The 19,173-nt window shown below is 47.5% G+C and overlaps 1 protein-coding gene across 1 annotated transcript in view; it reads right to left on the bottom strand.

The window, feature by feature from the left end:
- Positions 1 to 19,173, bottom strand: part of ACOT11 (acyl-CoA thioesterase 11) — a 108,347-nt gene that overhangs the window by 53,138 nt on the left and 36,036 nt on the right. The gene's annotated exons all lie outside the window — the stretch shown is intronic.

The following is a 19,173-nucleotide window of genomic DNA, read 5'->3' as shown; positions in this document are numbered from 1 at the left end:
CCAGCCCCTCACAGTTTTGAAAAGTAATACCTGCTAGTCGTTCACACCTTATTGAGCACCTGCTGTGTGCCAAACACAGAGCTGGGTGCTGGGATGAGGTTTTGAGCAGGACACACTGGCCCTGGCCTATGGACAGTGGTAGAAAAAAATGAGAATGGGCAGTTCAGAAGAGAGCAAGGAAAATGAATACCACTGATGATCTCTTCGCTCAGAGAGAATCACTGTTAGTATCTTCCGGGTATGTGCTTCCAGCTACCCTAGAGCTGAAAGAGGAAAATATGCTGACAGGGAGAGATGGGGACTCCCCTCCCCCTCCCCCATGTGTAAGTACATATGTTATGTTATATAATACGATGTGATCACAGGCATGAAGGAGCCGCCTAGAAGAATCTCCGTCAGTAATCACATTTGGGATACAGGCTCATTGGCAGACTTGGAAGAAACCTGACAGAGGATGCTGGTGGTCCCTGAAAGACAACTGTCACAGGAAGAGGAACTTGGTCCACACCAGGACCAGAAAGTGGGAGGGATCAGTCATTCCAGACACCTCACAGGGGCTGGTGGTTGAACTCACCCTGCCCCAGACTCTCTCAACAAAGAGAGTTGCCATGCTGAGCTCACCACACCTGGGGCCCAAGCAGACCTCTGGTGGGGACCCCTGGCTGGGTAACAAGATGAGGGACTTCCCTCATCATTCTGCTCTTGGAGCACCCTAAGGTGTGAGTGTCAGGACAGGAATGGTGGGCACCCCATGCTTGGGGCTTTGGCAGCAGCCTGGGCAATAACACAGGCCAACCTCTGGCTCTGCTAGCGGCATTAATGCAGGAGCCTCAACTCAGCAGGGGCCCCAGGTGCCAACAACAGCAAATGACTTCGAGACTGCTTTCCAAGTGCAGTGAGACACATTAGGGAACACCCAGAAACATATGGGACAGGTGGACTTTGCAGGGAAAGGGAATTCCCACACAGGCAGGATGGCTCTGGGCTGACATAAACCGTGGTTTAATTTTTTTTTTTTTTTGTCTGTGTTGGGTCTTCATTGCTGTGCACAAGCTTTCTTTAGTTGCAGTGAGTGGGGGCTACTCTTTGTTGCAGTGCACGGGCCTCTCATTATCGTGGCTTACTCTTGTTGCGGAGCACGGGCTCTAGGCACGCAGGCTTCAGTAGTTGTGGCACATGGGCTCAGTAGTTGTGACTTGCGGGCTCTAGAGCTCAGGCTCAGTAGTTGTAGCACACGGGCTTAGTTGCTCTGCGGCATGTGGGATCTTCCCAGGCCAGGGCTCGAACCCATGTCCCTTGCATTGGCAGGCAGATTCTTTTTTTTTTTTTTTTTTTTTTTTTTTTTTTCAGGCAGATTCTTAACCACTGCGCCACCAGGGAAGCCCGCGTGGTTTAATTTTAATGAGACATTATTCGTAACCAAATGATGAATCCTGTAGATATTCAGGTTATCTAAAAAAAAAAAGTGACCATACTGGATATACTGTTTTGTAATCTGCTTTTTTTTCTTTCAACAATTATCATAAACATCTTTCCATAATTTTTATTGCTACATAGTATTTCTTTCCTTATGGGGCTACTCAAATTTATTGCTTTTAATTACTTTTAATTTTTTTTTTTTTTTTTTGGCTGCGTTGGGTCTTCACTGCTGCGCGCGGGCTTTCTCTAGTTGCGTCGAGTGGGGGCTACTCTTCGTTACGGCGCACGGGCTTCTCATTGCGGTGGCTTCTCTTGTTGCGGAGCACAGGCTCTAGGTGCAGGAGCTCCAGTAGTCGTGGCTCTTGGGCTCTAGAACGCAGGCTCGGTAGTTGTGGCTCAGGGGCTTAGTTGCTCTGCGGCACGTGGGATCTTCCCAGACCAGGGCTTGAACCTGCGTCCCCTGCATTGGCAGGCAGATTCTTAATCACTGCGCCACCAGGGAAGTCCCTACTCGAATTTATTTAACTAATCTCTTCCTGCTTGCTTCTGTAAGATTTATTGAAATATTACATACAATAAACTGCGCATATTTAAAGTATACAACTTGATGAGTTTTGTCATATATGTAATATATATATATTTATGACAACATCACTACAATCAAGGTAATGAACATATTCATCACCCCCGAAGTTTCCTGATGGCCCTTTATAATCTCTCCCTTCTGCCCCGCACTGCCCCTCCCCCACACCCCCCAGGCACCAAATAATCTGCCTCTGTCACTCTAGATTAGTTTGCATTTTCCAGAATTCTGTATAAATGGAATCATATACTATGTGTTCTTTTTTGTCTGGTTTCATTCACTTGGCATAATTATTTTGCAGTGAATATATACTATTGCACACATCAGTAATTTGTTCCTTTTTATCGCTGAGTAGAATGTTATCTTATGGATGTACCACAATTTGGTTATTCATTTACTTATTGATGGACTTTGAGTTTTCTCTAGGTACTGACTATTATACAGATAAAGCTGGTATGGACATTCATGTTCAAATCTAGGTGTGCACGTATACTTTCATTTCTCTTAGGTATTTACCTAGGAGTGGAATAGTCAGGTCACATGATAGATGTAGGTTTAACATTTTTTTAAACTGCCAAGATTTTTCCAAAACAGTGGTATCATTTCACATTCCCACCAGTAGTGTATGAGAATTCCAGTTCCTCTATATCTTCACCAGCATTGATTTGGTCAGTCAGTTTAATCTTAGTCATTTCAGTGGATTCATAGCAGTATCACCGTGGGTTTAAGTTCAGTTTTCCTGCTCATTGATGTTGTTAAGGATCTTTCTGTATTTGTATTTGCCATGATCTTTGTAGCTTCTTTGGTAAAATGTCTATTCAAATCTTTCCCCCTTTTAAAAAGTTGGATTGCTTGTCTTATTATTGAGTCATAGGAGTTCTTTGTATATCCAAAAGAATTGAAAGTAGGCTCTCCAAAAGATATTTGTACACCCGTGTTCACAGCAGCATTATTCACAACAAGCAAAATGTAGAAGCAACCAAATATCCATCAACTGATGAATGGATAAGCAAGAAGTGGTATATACATACAATGAAATATTAATCAGCCTTACAAAGGAAGGAAATTCTGGCACATGCTACAACATGGATGAACCTTGAAGACATTATGATTAGTGAAATAAGCCAGACACAAAAAGACAAATACTGTATGATTCCACTCCCTAGAGTAGTCAAATCCATAGAAGCAAAGTAGAATGGTGGTTGCCAAGGGCTGGGGAAGGGGGAAATGAGTTGTTTTACTGAGTGTAGTGTTTCAGGTTTGCAAGAAGAAAAATTCTGAAGATTGGTTGCACAACAATGTGAATATAATTAACACTACTGAACTGAACACTTAAAAACTGTGAGGGCTTCCCTGCTGGCGCAGTGGTTGAGTCCACCTGCCGATGCAGGGGACGCGGGTTCGTGCCCCGGTCCGGGAAGATCCCACATGCCGCGGAGCGGCTGGGCCCGTGAGCCATGGCCGCTGAGCCTGCGCGTCTGGAGCCTGTGCTCCGCAATGGGAGAGGCCACAGCAGTGAGAGGCCGGCGTACCACAAAAAAAAAAAAAAAATTGTGACGCTGGGGAATTCCCTGGCCATCCAGTGGTTAGGACTCTACACTTTCACTGCCAAGGTTGGGGTCTCAATCCCTGGTCAGGGAACTAAGATCACGCAAACAGCGTGGTGTGGCCAAAAAAACACAAAAACTCATGAAGTTCGTAAATTATGTTACGTATATTTTACCACAGTTAAAAAATGTTTTAAATAAGAGTTCTTCACATATCTAATAAATACAGTCAGCTGCTCCATATCTGTGAATTCTGCACCCGAAGACTCAACCAACTGCAGATCAAAAACATTCAAAAAAAAATTCCAGAAAGTTCCAAAAAGCAAAACTTGAATTTGCTGCCTGCTGACAACTATTTACGTAGCATTTATATTGTATTAGGTATTATAAGTAATCTAAAGATGATTTAAAGTATATGGGGGTGGGGGGGGCTTCCCTGGTGGCGCAGTGGTTGAGAGTCCGCCTGCCGATGCAGAGGACGCGGGTTCGTGCCCCGGTCCGGAAGATCCCACATGCCGCGGAGCGGCTGGGCCCGTGAGCCACAACTACTGAGCCTGCGCGTCTGGAGCCTGTGCTCCGCAGCAAGAGAGGCCACGACAGTGAGAGGCCCGCGCACCGCTATGAAGAGGGGCCCCCGCTTGCCACAACTAGAGAAAGCCCTTGCACAGAAACGAAGACTCAACACAGCCAAAAATAAATAAATAAATTTATAAAGTACATGGGGGGATGTGCCGAAATGTAAAATCCTACGCCATTTTATATAAGGGACTTGAGCATCCACAAATCTTGTTATCCACAGGAGTCCTGGAACCAGTCCTCTGAGGATACTGAGGAGGACCATATTGTCAATTGTCTTTCATATCGGTCTATTGCTAAGATTTCACATGTACTGATGCTCCTTCTTTCCAGCCTTTTCATTATGGTGGGTTTGTACCTTTTACTTCCTTTACTGGCCTTTTAATGGACTCTTGTTAATGAGGAGACATTTTAAAAATAAATTAAAATGGTCAGTCCACCATCTCAAACCCTGAGTTAGTAATAATATTAGTAAAATATCCTAAGATTATGTTTTTGTTGTCTTAAAAAAAAACATGGCATTACATTGTTGTTTCCATTTGAGCTGACAGCCAACAGAAACTCCTAGCCCTATCTGAATTCCTATTAATCTCTGCATTCTGTTTATAAGGTTGATAGCTGGGCACAGACCATAGGACTTTACTTTTATTTCATCATGTTGGATTTGTCTGGGTTCTAGTCCAGGACCTATTTGTCTTTGATTAACTTGTTTGTTTTTTAATAACTCTCAGATGTGCAGAACTGGATTAATGATAATACTTGGCTCAAGACACCATGGCTATCTTTTATACGTATTTATTATTCATTTGTTCATCCATTTATTTATTTTTTAATGAATAGACTATTTTTTGAGCAGTTTCAGATTTACAAAAATATTGAGCGAAAAGTACAAAAAATTCCCACCTGCCCCCTCCCTCCCTCAGTTTTTTCCCCCATTATTAACATCCTGCATTGGCAGAACAAGTTGATGAGCTAATACTGATAAATTATTATTGACTAAATTCCACAGTTTACATTAGGGGTCACTCTTTGTGTTGTACATTCTGTGGGTTTTGACAAACATCCATTTGTCTGTTTGTTTACTTATTTATTTACTTTAAGACTTCTTGGGAACTTCCCTGGTGGCGCAGTGGATAAGGCTCTGCACTCCCAATGCAGGGGGCCTGGGTTCGATCCCTGGTCAGGGAACTAGATCCCACATGCATGCCACAACTAAGGAGCTGGCAAGCCGCAACTAAGGAGCCCACCTGCCGCAACTAAGACCCAGCTCAACCAAATAAATAAATAAAAAGACTTCTTAAGAGCAGTTTTAGGTTTACAACAAAATTGAGAGGGAGGTACAGAGATTTCCCATATACCCCTATCCCCACACATGCATAGCCCCCTCCATTATCAACATCACTCACCAGAATGTACCATTCTAGTAATGTACCATTTTTACCAAGGATGAACCTACAATGACATATCATAATCACCCAAAGTCCATTGCTTACCTTAGGGTTCACTCTTGGTGTTGTACATTCTATGGGTTTGGACAAAAGTATGATGACATATATCCATCATTAAAATATCATACAGAATATTTTCACTATACTAAACATCCTCTGTACTCTGCCTATTCATCTCCCTACTCCCCAGCCCTGGCAGCCACTGTATTTTATTGCCTCCATAGTTTTGCCTTTCCTAGAATGTCATATAGTTGGAACCATACAGTACGTAGCCTTTTCAGATTGGCTTCTTTCGGTTAGTAATGTGCATTTAAGATTCTTCATGTCTTTCATGACTTGATAGCTCATTTCTTTTCAGTGCTAAATAATATTCCATTGTCTTGATGTACCAGTTTATTTATCCACTCACCTACTGAGGGACATCTCTGCTGCTTCCAAGTTTTGGCTACTATGAATAAAGCTGCTATAAACATCAGTGTGAAGGTTTTTGTGTGAACATAAGTTTTCAGCTCCTTTGAGCAAATATCAAGGAGTATGATTGCTGAATTATGCAGTAAGAGTATGTTTAGTATTGTAAGAAACCAAACTGTCTTCCACAGTGGCTGTACCATTTTGCATTCCCACCAGCAATTGATGAGAGTTCCTGTTGCTCCACATCCTCCCCAATATTTGATGTTGTCAGTGTTATGGATTTTGCCAAATCCAAAAAAGTCTTTGGATTTGCCATTCTAATAGATGTGCAGTAGTATCTTGTTGTTTTAATTTGCATTTCCCTGATGACATATGATGTGGAGATTCTTTTCACATGCTTATATGCCATCTGTATTTCTTCTTTGGTGAGATGTCTGTTAAGGTCTTTGTCCCATTTTTTAATGAGATTGTTTTCTTATTGCTGAATTTTAAGAACTCTTTGTATATTTTGGATAAGTCCTTTATCAGATGTGTCTTTGGCAAATATTTTCTCCCAGTCTGTGGCTTGTCTTCTAATTCTCACCAATTTATTTTTAATAATATAATCAAGACCTGTGAACCCACCACCCAAATTTTAGGACATTAGTGATAACTTTCATCTATCTATATTGTCTTCCTCATCCCATGTCCCTCCCCAGCTCAGGGAATCACTATCCTGAATTTTTTTTATTAATTAATTAATTTATCTTTTAGCTGCACTGGTGCTGCACGCGGGCTTTCTCTAGTTGGGCCGAGTGGGGGCTACTCTTCATGGCAGTGTGTGGGCTTCTCATTGCAATGGCTTCTCTTGTTGTGGAGCATGGGCTCTAGACACGGGGGCTTCAGTAGTTGTGTCACGTGGGGTCAGTAGTTGTGGCTCATGGGCTTAGTTGCTCTGTGGCATGGGGGATCTTCCCGGACCCAGGGATCAAACCTGTGTCCCCAGCATTGGCAGGCGGATTCTTAACCACTGCACCACCAGGGAAGTCCCTACCCTGAATTTTGTATTTATCATTCCCTTGCTTGGAGGAGGAGGTTTGTTGCTGTTTTTCTATTACAGATTGCTGTTATGAATATTCTCCTACATGACTCCTGGTGCAATACAAGGAGTATATACCTAGGAGTGGGTATATACCTGCTAGAATTGCTGGGGTATAGGGTATGAAAATGTCCAAAGTTACAAAATAATAATAACTTGTTTTTCAAAGTGGTTGTATCAGTTTGTGTACTCACAAGTGACACGTAAGCAATCCCATGATCCACACTCACTGCAATCGTCAGGCTTCTGATTTTGGCCAATCAAATGTTGTAAAATGACATTTTGTTGTTGTCTTGACTTTTGTTTCCATGATTACTAGTAAGTTGAGCATCTCTTCAGTTGTTTATTGGCCATACATGTTTCCTTCTCTAAGAAATACCTAGCCATATATTTCTTTCACATTTTTTTTTCTTTTTTTGTGGTACGCAGGGCTCTCATTGTTGCGGCTTTCGGCCTCTCCCGTTGCAGAGCACAGGCTCCGGACACACAGGCTCAGCAGCCATGGCTCACGGGCCCAGCTGCTCTGCGGCATGTGTTTCTTTCCCATATTTTGATTAGGCTTGCTTCTCTTTCTTACCAATTTTGCATGTTCTTAATACTTATCTTTTAGCTACTATATGTATTGAAAATATGTTCTTGTGTTTGTAGTACTTTACTTCCTTTAAGATTTCTTTTGAGAAAAAGGAGTTCTGGGTTTTAATATAGTCAAATACATCAGTGTTTTATGGTTAGTGTTTTTTAAAAAAATTTTTTTAATTTATTATTTTTTTAATTTATTTAATTAATTTATTTTTAAAATTTTATTTATTTATTTATTTTACTGCATTGGGTCTTTGTTGCTGCGTGCAGGCTTTCTCTAGTTGCGGCGAGCGGGGGCTACTCTTCGTTGCAGTGCACAGGCTTCTCATTGCGGTGGCTTCTCTTGTTGCGGAGCACAGGCTCTAGGTGTGCGGGCTTTAGTAGTTGTAGCACGCAGGCTCAGTAGTTGTGGCTCGCGGGCTCTAGAGCACAGGCTCAGTAGTTGTGGCCCACGGGCTTAGTTGTACCACGGCATGTGGGATCTTCCCAGACCAGGGCTCGAACCCATGTCCCCTGCTTTGGCAGGTGGATTCTTACCACTGCACCACCAGGGAAGTCCCATGGTTAGTGCTTTTGAGGTCTCTTTAAAAAACTACCCCAAAGTCAGAATGATGTTCACTTACATTTTCTTCTCAATGTTTCAATGTGTTGCTTTGGACCTTTAAGTACTTAACTCATTTGAAATTGACATTTTGGTAAGAAGTTGGGTATGAATTGTTTCATTTTTCCATATCTACAACTAAGTTGTCCACTTCCACTTATTGAATAGCCCCTCTTTCCCCCCTGGGGAAACTGAGGCAAGAGAGATTCAGCAATTTTCCCAAGATCACACAGCTAGTAAGTGTCAAAGCCAGGATTCAAAGCCAGGCAGCCTGGCTCTGGAATCTGCCATAGTCTGAACCATGCTGGTAACTGCCTTTTGCTTCCGTCACGCACATTAAATGCAGAGGAGTTCTATGTCAGGCTCTCAATTCTATTTCACTGGTCAATTTGTCCATTCCTGAGCCTACCCACACTGTTTTAACTATTACAGCTTTATAACAAATACTGGTACCTGGTAGGGCAAGTCTACCCACCTTATTTTTCTTCAGAAAGGGCTTGGCTGTTTTTTGGATCTTTATCTATATCTATATCTATCTATCTATAGATATAGATAGATATAGATAGATATAATTCCATAGAAATCCCTGTTTGAACATTAGAGTTGCATTAAATATATTTATATATTAATATATTGATTTGGGGACAACTGATACCCTTATCAATGTTAAGTCTTTGCATTTAAGTAGTCTTATATGTCCCTTGGTTAAGTGTTAAAAATCTTTTCCATGTTAGTCTTACATATCTTTTTTTCCTTAGACACTTTATTCCTTAGATATCTCTCTTGCTACTAGGGTCTTTCTTATTACATTTTCTTAACCTGGGGTCCATGGTCACCAAGGCATGCATGGCTGAGCTCCAAGAGCTCTGTGAAACTTCTGAAACTGTATAGGCATTTTGTGGATGTACATAACTTCCATCAGATTCCCAAACAACAATTGCAAAGAGTTCTAAATGCTTCTTACGTGCCAGGCACTCCCCTGAGCACTTTACAAGTCCCACAACCACCCAGGGAAATAGATGCAGTTATTCCCCCATTTCACGGATAAGGACACTAATTCTCAGAGAGGTTAAGTACTTTGCCTGAAGTCACACAGCTAAGAAATTAATGGCCAGCATTCAAACCCAGGCTGTCTGACCCAAAAGCTATACACTGAACCTCCGTAATCTGTAACTTCCAAAGAGGTTGAGGACTTCTGCTCCAGGCTAAGGTACCTGGTCCCCCTGGGCTCCTGTCTGTCCATCTATAAAATGGGTAGATGAGGGTTACTGCTCCACCTGCTTCTCAGGGCTGTTTGGAGAGACAGCTGAGGCCATGGATGGGAAAGAGGCTCTGTAAACCGCAAAATGCAGCACATGAGGCAGCAGGGGTAGTAGAGAAGGCAGGGGCTCAGGCATCTCTCCCACCACCAGTCACCTTCCCAGGTGGCCTCTTCCCAGGAGATGGAGGACACCCCGGCTGAGCTGGGGAGGGGCTGTCCTGCCTGAGCACCCACTCTGCACCAGGCCCTCTGTTGAGGTGGGGATGCAGAATCAGATGTGATCCCATGGTGGGGAGGTCCGACCATAACAGGTGATGACAAGTGGTGAAAGTGCCACGGCAGAGTTAGGCCTGGGGGTGACATAATCACAGAGAGGCGCCTGGTCTAGCCTGGGGGAGCCAGGGAAAGTTTCCTGGTGGAAGTGCCTATGAGCTGTCCTTGTACCACCCTGGCCAGGTGCCCTCCTCTAGATGACCATCCGCTGGCTTCCCTTAGGGCCCCCTCCACTGGCCCCTTTGGAGCAGCCACGTCAGCTTCTGAAGATGCTCATTCGTGGTGCCACGTCTCTGCCTAGGTCCCCTCAGGGACCTCCGCCACTGTTACCACAAAATCCATAGCCCTCCTGTGGCCTCTCCATCAGGCACCTGCCCCCACTTCCTGGCCTCACCCTGATACTCTTCACACCCCAACCCCACTGATTTTTTGCAGACTCACCAGCTCTTCCTGCCTCCTGACCTCAGTGCCTACAGCGTCCCTCTTCCACTCTCTCCCTGAAGGGCTCATTCTCATCCCTCGGGTCCCAGCTTAAATGACACCTCCTCCGAAACACGTTTTCTGACCACCCCATCTAAAGAAGGTCTTCCCTGGGCTTTCTAGTCTCTGTCTCAACCCCTAGTTGATTTCTTTCATAGCTCTTACTATAATTTCCAATTATTTTGTCCATTTGTTTTTCTCTCTTCTCTCCCTCCTATTCCTTCCCATTACAAATGCGTCATGAGGGCAGGGGTCGTGACTGCCTATTCTTGGTAGTCTCCTCCGTGCCTAGGTACAGCAGGCACTCAATAAATATTTGTTGGATGAATGAATGACTTAGTAAACAAATAAATGAATCAACTAGATCTTAAAAGACCTAGAGCTGTGCTGTCCAATACAATAGCCACGAACCACTTGTGGCTATTTAAATGTAAATAAATTAAAAGTGAATAAATTTAAAATCCTATTCCTCAGTTGCACTAGTCACATTTCAAGTGCTCAATCTCTACATGTGGCTCGTGGCTACTGTATGGGGGTATTTCCATCATTTCAGAAAGTTCTATTGGACCGCGCTGCTCTGGACGACCTTAAAGGCAGAGAAGGTGGACAAGGGCATTTGGAGCAGAGGGCACAGCATGTACCCAAACCTACAGGTGAGAGAGAGCATGGTGACGCCGTGCTCTGGAATGAAGAAGGGGGCACATGGCTCCATCTTTGCACAACCCTGTTTGCTGTTAGAAAGTTTGGCTTAAAGTAGAGAAGAATGTCAGAACTGGGAGAGTCCTAAGAGACAGCTGGTCCCATCCATTTCTCTTGTAAGTGGAGACTGTGGCCCAGAGAGAAGAGACTTACCCAAGGTCACAGAGAAAGTCACATGGATGGGGCGGGAACCCGGGCCTCCTGACTCCCAGTGCCTTAGGAGTCAGTTTCCCCTGACCAAGTTCATGGACCCCTCTCCCCTCCTTCCTGGCCCCTCTCCCCAACCACAGCCAGGCCACTGAGCCTGGAGAGCACCCCAGGCCCGTCCTGGTCCTTGGCACTCACACTGGCTGCTTTTATTCCTCCTTAAACATCACAAACCCTTCCCCTCCCCACCCCCAGCATCTGACCCCTAGAAATTTTAGACATCCCAAGGAGAATAGCTGCTTATAACCATTTGCTAATTACGTGTATGGATGTCAATTAATTCATTTAGCTAATTACCCACTCGATGGGCACCACGCACCAAAGAACTGTAAAAGACAGGCATATGGTGAGAGAGGGGGGCGACGGCGCTCACTCAGCATGCCGGGGTGGGGGAGGGAGGGCACCAAGGCTGCAGCAGCTCCCCACCCCAAGATGAGAGGAGGGAGGCAGCTTAATGGCTGGGGGGACGGAGCTGCTGCTGCCGCTGCCATAAAGCATACTTACGGCTTTCCACTAATAGTTCTGGGAAAACACACGCACACACCCACACACACTCATGCGCACAGAGAAGCACACGTTCGTATATGCACATTTCTGTTTACACACACATTTACGTGCTCACAAACACAGCATGCACATACCCATAAGCACAGTACACATGCACACACGTGGACACACGGACACGCGGGTTCATGTGGAATCAATGCACATTTTCTTCAAGTCCTACCTTCATTGGAGGCTGGAGGGTGGGAATTCTCTCTTACTGCACCCAACTTTAATGGAAAGCACTGTGCTCAGCCTTTCCACATAAGTTATTTCATTTAATCTTCACATAACTCCACAAAGAATGAGTTATCTTCACTTCACAGATGAGGAAACTGAGGCTCAGAGAAGCCAAGACACTTGACCAAGGCCACACAGCTGGTAGTAGCAAAGGTGAGGCTAATCCCTACACCTCCATGACCACAAGCAGCAGGGGTCAGGGGAAGGGAAAGGGGGGTTTTCTTCTTTTCAACATATATTTTAAACATTTATTTATTTTTTAAATTTTTTAAATTTATTTATTTTGGCTGCTTCGTGTCTTAGTTGCGGCATGTGGGATCTTTAGTTGTGGCACGTGGGATCTTTCAGCTGTGGCATGCGAACTTCTTAGTTGTGGCATGCATGCTGGATCTAGTTTCCTGACCAGGGACTGAACCCTGGCTCCCTGCATTGGGAGCGCCGAGTCTTACTGGACCACCAGGGAAGTCCCAGGCAAGGGGGCTTTTCATCTGTTTGCAATTGGTGGAAACAACCAATTGTTTCTTGGGAAAACAACCTCTTTTAGGGGGACCAACTGCTTAAGGAGTGCCACAAAGATGAGAAGTGCCACAAAGTGCCACAAAGATGAGAAGAAAAGTTGAACACTGATGAGAAAGAGCATTGATGGGAGGAGAGGGAGGCACACACTTGAGACTCTACCACAAATGTCATTCTCACTGGGAAAGGGATCTCCTGTCATCCTCGGCTTCGTCCCGTGAGTCTGCTCTGAGGCCACCTCTGTGCCAAGCCTGGCATTTGGGACACAAGGTAAAGATCTGAGCTCACAGCTCGGTGAGGCAGACAGAGGGACATAGGCTCTCACCAGAAGAGCAAGCATTCAACCTGGCTCTCTAGATCGAGAGCCCAAACTTTCCCCATGTTCCACGCTCCCTCTTTCTTCCTGCATTCCAGGGGCTGGGCCCCAAAGCGTAAGATGAACCCCTTGACTCCCTGCAAAGGGCTGTCGCCTCCTCTCTCAGGCCTTCTCCCTGAGGTCCTGCCCTGGTCCTTCACACCCTTCGTCATCCTCATAATGATGGCAGGGTTTGGCCACCCCACAAAACAAGAATGAAAGTTTCTCCAATTTTAGGGAAAAACAAGAAAATTCTCCAACACCCCTCTTCCAGGGTCTCCGTTTACCAATTCTCATGTCCATTGACCAAAGTAATAATAGGAGACCACAGTTAGGTGATTCATTTATCCACCTATTCGATAAACACTTCAGAGAATTCCTCTGGGCTAAGACTGTATGGTTTCAAACACTCTTTTAAGCCAACAAACAAACAAAACTTGCAGCTTCTGCAATTTCTATCAGTTAAAAGTCTTTCTGTTAGGGCTTCCCTGGTGGCACAGTGGTTAAGAATCTGCCTGCCAAGGCAGGGGACATGGGTTCGAGCCCTGGTCTGGGAAGATCCTGCATGCCACGGAGCAACTAAGCCCGTGCACCACAACTACTGAGCCTGTGCGCCACAACTACTGAAGCCCAAGCACCTAGAGCCCGTGCTTTGCAACAAGAGAAGCCACTGCAATGAGAAGCCTGCACACCGCAACAAAGAGTATCCCCCGGTCACCGCAACTAGAGAAAACCCACGCGCAGCAACAAAGACTCAACGCAGCCAAAATTAAATAAATAAAATAAAATAATTTTTTTTAATGGTTAAAAAAAAGTCTTTCTGTTGCAAGTGACAGAAAATCCAACACAAACAAATTTCAGCAGAGGGAATATATTGTCTCGGATACAGAGAAGGCAAGGGGTACCGCAGCTTCAGGCACAGCTTGACTCAGGGGTTCAAGCAACATCATTAGGACCTGCCTCTCTTCGTCTCTTGTTCTTAGTCTCTCCCGTGTGTGTGTTGGCTTTGTTCTAAAGCTGCACTTGGTGGTAAGCTTCTCTTCCTCTCAGATTCTAGTCCACCACGAAAGAGAAGCTTTTCCAAGAGCTCCCACAGAAGCACTAGGATTGGCTGTGCTTGGATGGGCTCAAGCACATGCCCAGCTCTGAACCAGTCTCCACAGCCAGGGGGATGCCACGCTCAGATTGGCTGGATCCAGGGGTGGAGCTCCAGCCAAACCTCTTGAACAGAGTAGGGACAGGTAGAGCCCCAAATGTTGTCAGAAGAAGGGGGAATGGACAGAGGACTAGATGGCAAGCTACCAATACCCACTACAATGTTCTTCTAAGCCAAGGGTCCCCAGCCCCTGGGCCACAGACCGGTACCAGTCCATGGCCTGTTAGGAAACGGGGCCACACAGCAGGAGGTAAGCGGTGGGCGAGCAAGCAAAACTTCACCTGTATTTACAGCCGCTCCCCATCGCTCGCATTACTGCCTGAGCTCCACCTCAACTCAACATTATGGTGAGCTGTATAATTATTTCATTATATATTACAATGTAATAATAGTAGAAATAAAGCGCACAAAAAATGTAATGCGCTTGAATCATCCCGAAACCATCCCCCGCCCCCCCTCAGTGGAAAAATGGTCTTCCACGAAACCCGTCCCCGGTGCCAAAAAGGCTGGGGACCGTCATTCTAAGCATTCAAGGTTGGAAGGGTAGGAAGTATCAGCCTCGTTTTGGAGCTAAGGAAACTGAGGCTGAGAAAGGAGATAAGCCTAGTAAACATTATCCAGTGAGTAAGGGATTGAGCCAGGATTTGAACCAATTCCTCTAACTTCCTCCTTGAGCCCTTCCCCCACAAACAAGCCCCGGGCAGCACTCTCCAGGCATCCAATCTACAATGAATCACCTTCCTCTGTTCTGCTGTCCGCCAATCAGGAGTCTGGGCCGCCAGGGCCTCCCGACTGCCTGGGAAAGGCCTCCCGGGCTGGGGACTCCGTGAGAGGCGCCTGCTCCATCCATGGGGGCACCCCCATGCCCCTTTGCACTCACTCCAGGACAGGCAGAAAGCCTCAGCGCAGCTCTCCCCAGGCTTCTCTCCACCCAGGTGTGGTAGGGGACAGTCCAGGAGGGCACGACAAAGTGGGACCTGTTCTGGCCATAACACGCCCTTTCCTGGCTGCCTTCCCCGCCCTGTCTCACTCCCCTGCTCCCCTCCCTGCTTCCTGGGGTCACCTCTCAAACAGGCTTGCCTTCGAACCCTGGTCTCAGGCTCTGCTTACAGGAAAATACAACTTAAGTTACCCCCATTCTTCTATAAAATTAGGGTACAGGACGCCTGAGGGGGTTTGCCTAAATCAATGATTGTCAAATATGTTTTTAGTAGATTGGCTTCTTGTCGAAAACCCTCGCTGTGTCTACATATTCTTTCTGATAACATAACTCTGGCCTAAGTATGCTACAACAACTCTTGTGCCACTCACTGTGGAAACCTGTACAAAACCCTCTTACATTACCCCAGGGAGTGCCATGCTGAAGGGTCCAGGCTGGTTTCTCCCCCATCTTCCTGAAGGGATGGGAGAGCTCTATCTTTCTGTCTCGTTTAATCGGCCTCCCCACCCTCTCCCTCTCAAGGATCATCTTCCCATCTTCCTAGGGAGTATTTGGAGATAGAAGTTATCCGTTATCATATGCTGTGTAGCAAATCACACCAAACTTAGTGACCCAACACAATACTTTATTATGCTCCCAAACTCTCTGGGTTAAGATTTCGGGACTCTGGGCCATTCTCACTTGGGTCTCCCACGTGGCTGCAGTCATCTGAAGGCTTGACCAGGCCCAAGGATCCACTTTGGAGTTGAGCTGCTCCTGCGGCTGGCCGGGAGTGCTGGCTGTTGGCCCACGGCCTCAGCTCTGCCCCATGTGGGCTTCTCCACAGGTTGCTCGAGTGTTCTCACGGCCCGGCAGCTGGCTTCCCCAGAGCAGAAGAGCCAAGAAGCCAAGGCAGAAGTTGCAATGCCTGCTGTGATCCAGTCTCGGGAGCCACATGGTCACTTTCATCTTATTCTGTTGGCCACATGGGGCCAGCCCGGATTCAGTGTGGAAAGAACCGCACAGGAGGTATGGGTCAGCAGGCCATCTTGGAGGCTGGCCATCACAGGACGCTTCACTGGAGGCCTGTCCACCCCCAGGCGGTCTACACTGCCTGCTCCCTGAGTTCTGGTCCCGCCCCGATGCACCCCTCCCTCCACAACCAGCACCCTGAGTCCCCGGACCACGAGACTGGTGTCTAGTAATGTGTACTCAGACAGCAGAGGCACACGGGCCAGAGCTTCGCTGTCATGACACTCATCGGCCACTCCCCTCGGCGTTCCTCCCTCAGGCCGTGCTCCTCTTACAAGCCCACTGGGCTCCTGGGGGCAGGGAGGGGAGCCCCGTCATCACCTGCTGCCCTGTGGGGACCAGAAGCCCCAGGAGGGCTAGAAGCAAGACTCAGTTTACTGCTGGGGAGGCAAGATTGGGGAACGGGGTCGGGGGGGGGGCCTTCTACCTTCCCCTACTTGTGGGCAAGATGATCCCCCTCCCATCCCCCTAACAACCACCGGAAAAAAGGAGAGAATCTGCCCCAGAGGCTGCCTGCATTCCACCTGAGGAGATCCTGAACAAGAACTTCCCAGAATGTGATGCAGAGAACCTGTGAGCAGAATACAGGGTTGCTTTATGCCACTTAGTTATGGGATAATTTGATATGCAGCGTCAAACAGCCCACTCCCCCTGTCTCCAAAGACACTGCATTTTAAAGCGGTGATTCTGCCCTAGGCTAACCAGGTCTGATCTTCTGGCTTGTCAGGCTCCCCACAATCGTATCATTCAGATGGAGCACCCCTCCTCCCACACAATGTGGAACAAGCAAGAGGAGTGGAGAGGGAGGCCAAGAGTATTCGTTCCAACACACCTTCAACCTCAGCTGCAAGGGGAAGTGCAGACAGGAGGAGACACTCCTGCAGCCCACGCCCACACACCTGGGCCTTGTTTTTCTCCACCCTTGTGCCCAGCTGCCCATGCACAACCCCAATTCCTGTTGCTTTTTCAAGCAATTGAGCCCTTCCTCCTCTCCCCTCCACCCTCGCCCCAGGCCTCGAGACAGCATCTGCAAATACGCAGGGCCTGGCTAAACGAGAGCCTTCCATGCAGCTTCTGCTCTTGGCAACACAACGAACCAGCAGAAGCTGGGACATTACAGCTTGTTCCTGAGCTTACTGAATGAAAGTGTCAGACCACCCTAGGAACCAGGCCTGGCAGTGGGGTGAGGGGGATAGGCTGGGGGGACCGCAGGTTGGTGGGGAGGGGGTAGGAATTTTCTATTCCTTGAGTTTGACCACACCTGGAAGGAATAGCATCAAACTATTTTTAAGCCCAAAAGGGGATTTCTTGGGAGGTCACCGGGATAGCCCACGGAGCAGGTAGAATCTTGGCAGGGGCCTTGGGAACCAGAACATAAGCCAAACTTTTAAGAATGAGGATGTCTGGGGAACAGGATCGTGGAAGACATACTTCCTCCTTATTGTTTGGATTTCTTTCTCAGTACTCATGTATAATCAACAAAAATAACGCTTCCATTTAGAGAGAGAAAAGCTTTGAAGCAAAAGGAGTGGGACGCCCAGAGCCCCACAACCTGTGCCCCGACTCAGCCCCCATCACGGGGCCTTGGGGCACCTCCACTGCCTGATGGCTCAAGATCCCCCAGCTCACACCTACCGTCAAACGCTAGAATCTGGACCTGCTCGGGGCCTGGGCCCAGCCTCACCTGCCCCGACCTGGCCCAGGATGGCAGCCAGAACCTCGGGGCCCCACCAGCACCTCACGTGCACAGACCTGGGCCCCACTGCTGATCTTCTGCCGACGGACAAATGATCCTGCCCTTCCCACGAGCTGTGACTCCTGAGCCCATCCATCAGCTGCCCAGCCGGTGCAATCGGAGTTTAATGATGTCATGACAGGAGTGATTACAATTGTTAATTACCTTCCAGCCATCAGCAGCTTCTGCAGGCCCTCGGCCATGTGGCGGCTACCACGGCCACCCCGTGCCTGCAGAAACCTCTCCTGGCCTCGTCGACTACCCTGCTGTGTTCCCAAAGGCCCTGGGATATGCGGATGGGCATTTCAGAGGAGGATTTCAAGGCACCAAGGTGTCCCCCAGACCCTGGCACTCCGAAGGCCTGAGTGCCTTCCTCGCCAGTTTAATTTATCAGAGTCCTGAAGGGAAACACTGACCACATCACTATCTGCTCATGGTCAAGGGCTCCTCACTGCCACAGCATAAAGTCTAAACCCCTTAGCTTGGCATTTAAAATGTTCCACGAGGGAAGGTTCCTGCCTTCCTCCCATTACTCAGCTCCACACACCCCACTCATAGAAGTGCCAGCCACGCCGCATACTTTGCCAACCCCAGGCCTTTGCCCACGCTGTCCCTTCCACCCAGAAAGTCCTTCACCCATGGCTCCATGCATTCAATTCCTACCTGTTCTTCCGGGCCTGCCTCATGCTAACTCTGCAGGATATGGTCCAGATCCTCCCTCCCGCCCCAGGCCCCAACCCCGAGTAATTTTGGCCTCCTGGGATATTCAGAAGCACTTCGCCTGACCCTCCTTTCCCACACATCAACTCCCCAGTGTAAGTGAGGTATGTGTCCATGTCCTGTCTCTCCCACAGCAGTGAGCACCTCAGGGCAGGGCCTCAGCACCCAGCACAGGGCCTGGTGTGGAGTAAGGGCTCAGAATCAATGGATGGGTCTTAGAGCTGGCCCAGGAGGAAGGAAATAAAAATGGCCCAGAGAAGGAGGCAGCATGTGCCGTGGCTTCCTCTTCAGGGGCGCTGTGCCCACGTCCAGGCCCTCACCACTTAACACAGGAGTAATGCGCCCCTCCCTGGTCTCCCCGTAGCCCACCTCCGCCTCCAGCAACCAAAGCAAGCCTTCAGCTGTGAATCAGGGTCTGCTACTCCTTGGCTTAAACAACCCCTGGAGGACAAGTCCCTTAGTTTAGCCTTCAAGGATCTTCACGGCCATAGCAGGTACTTTTAGCGCTGTCTGAACAGCTCACTGCCACCCCTCTCCTCTGACGACTACACCTCCACACACAGGCCAAGGCCATGACCACCATGTGTGTCCCTCACACCCTCTCCCCCAGTCACAGGTGACAGGGCCCCACTGGACCTACCTGGTCCAAACTCAGCCAATTAGATTCTCTCTCTTCCCCTGGGAACTGAAAGGTATATAAGTGCTTCAGAGCCATGGGGAGGTTATCGTCCACTTGGAGCCCAGAGAGGACAAATGAAAGGGAGGACCATGAGGAAGGGGCAGATGAGGGGTTCA

The sequence above is a fragment of the Phocoena sinus genome, chromosome 1, assembly GCF_008692025.1.
Source record: "Phocoena sinus isolate mPhoSin1 chromosome 1, mPhoSin1.pri, whole genome shotgun sequence".
In the NCBI taxonomy this organism is placed as follows: Eukaryota; Metazoa; Chordata; class Mammalia; order Artiodactyla; family Phocoenidae; genus Phocoena; species Phocoena sinus.
This window is presented reverse-complemented; position numbering and strand designations above follow the sequence as displayed.